The sequence below is a fragment of the Lolium rigidum genome, chromosome 3 (assembly GCF_022539505.1).
Source record: "Lolium rigidum isolate FL_2022 chromosome 3, APGP_CSIRO_Lrig_0.1, whole genome shotgun sequence".
Taxonomy (NCBI): Eukaryota; Viridiplantae; Streptophyta; class Magnoliopsida; order Poales; family Poaceae; genus Lolium; species Lolium rigidum.
Window position 1 is genome coordinate 376,551,584 of NC_061510.1, and position 2,690 is coordinate 376,554,273.

Sequence of the window (2,690 nt, forward strand, 5' to 3'; positions counted from 1 at the left end):
AAACATTTTACAACAAGGTAAAAACCTTGAGGGTTTTCCCAACCTAAAGTTTATGTGTGAACTACGATGCACAATAGCATAATGATGCCATCATACCATGGAGAGTGTTGATGTCTACGTTCCCCCTCCTTTCCTGTAGACAGTGTTGGGCCTCCAAGTGCAGAGGTTTGTAGAACAGCAGCAAGTTTTCCCTTAAGTGGATCACCCAAGGTTTATCGAACTCAGGGAGGAAGAGGTCAAAGATATCCCTCTCATGCAACCCTGCAACCACAAAGCAAGAAGTCTCTTGTGTCCCCAACACACCTAATAGGTGCACTAGTTCGGCGAAGAGATAGTGAAATACAGGTGGTATGAATATATATGAGCAGTAGCAATGGTGCCAGAAAATAGCTTGCTGGCGTGTAGTTGATGGTGGTAGTATTGCAGCGAGTAGTAACACGATAGAAACGAGTAAACAAGCAGTAGTAACTCAGCAGTATTTAGGAACAAGGCCTAGGGATTACACTTTCACTAGTGGACACTCTCAACATTGATCACATAACAGAATAGATAAATGCATACTCTACACTTTTGTTGGATGATGAACACATTGCGTAGGATTACACGAACCCTCAATGCCGGAGTTAACAAGCTCCACAATAATGCTCATGTTTAAGTAACCTTAAGTGTAAGATAGATCAAAACGACTAAACCAAGTACTAGCATAGCATGCACACACTGTCACCTTCATGCATATGTAGGAGGAATAGATCACATCAATATTATCATAGCAATAGTTAACTTCGCAATCTACAAGAGATCATGATCATAGCATAAACCAAGTACTAACACGGTGCACGCACTGTCACCCTTGCACACATGCAGGAGGAATAAAACTACTTTAATAACACATCACTAGAGTAGCACATAGATAAATTGTGATACGATGCACATTGCAATCATAAAGAGATATAAATAAGCACTTCACTACGCTCTTCAACAGTGAATAAGTACTTCGTGAAATATAGCCTAAGAGACCCACACGGTGCACACACTCGTCACCTTTACACACGTGGGACAAGGAGTCTCCGGAGATCACATAAGTAAAACCCACTTGACTAGCATAATGACATCTAGATTACAAGCATCATCATATGAATCTCAATCATGTAAGGCAGCTCATGAGATTATTGTATTGAAGTATATAGGAGAGAGATGAACCACATAGCTACCGGTACAGCCCCGAGCCTCAATGGAGAACTACTCCCTCCTCATGGGAGCAGACGGCGGTGATGAAGATGGCGGTGGAGATGGCAGCGGTGTCGATGGAGAAGCCTTCCGGGGCACTTCCCCGCTCCGGCAGGGTGCCGGAACAGAGACTCCTGTCCCCCAGATCTTGGCTTCGCGATGACGGCGGCTCTGGAAGGTTTCGCGTATCGTGGCTTCCTCTGTAAGGGTTTTCGATGCAGGGGCTTTATATAGGCGAAGAGGCGGCGCAGGAGGGTCGAAGGGGCGACCACACCATAGGGTGGCGCGGGCCCAGCCCTGGCCGCGCCACCATGTCATCTGGGCCCACCAGGGCCCCCCTCTGGTGGCTCTCGGGTGTTCTGGATGCTTCCGGGCAAAATAGGAACCTGGGCGTTGATTTCGTCCAATTCCGAGAATATTTCGTTACTAGGATTTCTGAAACCAAAAACAGCAGAAAACAGGAACTGGCACTTCGGCATCTTGTTAATAGGTTAGTTCCAGAAAACGCATAAATATGACATATAATGTGTATAAAACATGTAGGTATCATCAATAAAGTAGCATGGAACATAAGAAATTATCGATACGTTGGAGACGTATCAGCATCCCCAAGCTTAGTTATGCTCGTCCCGAGCAGGTAAAACGATAACAAAGATAATTTCTTAAGTGACATGCCATCATAAACTTGATCATATTGTAAACATATGTAATGAATGCAGCAATCAAAACAATGGTAATGACATGAGTAAACAACTGAATCATAAAGCAAAGACTTTTCATGAATAGTACTTCAAGACAAGCATCAATAAGTCTTGCATAAGAGTTAACTCATAAAGCAATAATTCAAAGTAAAAGGTATTGAAGCAACATAATGGAAGATTAAGTTTCAGCGGTTGCTTTCAACTTGTAACATGTATATCTCATGGATAATTTTCAATGCAAAGCAATATAACAAATGCAATATGCAAATATGTAAGAATCAATGCAAAGTTCACACAAGTGTTTACTTCTTAAGGTGGAAAGAGATAGGTGAACTGACTCAACATAAAAGTAAAAGAAAGGTCCTTCAAAGAGGAAAGCATCGATTGCTATATTTGTGCTAGAGCTTTTATTTTGAAAACATCAAGAGAGTATAAAAGTAAAGTTTTGAGAGGTGTTTGTTGTTGTCAACGAATGGTAGCGGGTACTCTAACCCCCTTGCCCGGCAAACCTTCAAAGAGCGGCTCCCATTTTATTTTATTTTTGGGTGGCACTCCTTCCAACCTTTCTTTCACAAACCATGGCTAACCGAATCCTCGGGTGCACTGCCAACAATCTCATACCATGAAGGAGTGCCTTTTTATTTTAGTTTTATTATGATGACACTCCTCCCCACCTTTGCTTTCTCAAGCCATGGCTAACCGAATCCTTCGGGTGCCGTCCAACAATCACATACCATGGAGGAGTGTCTATTTTTGTTAATT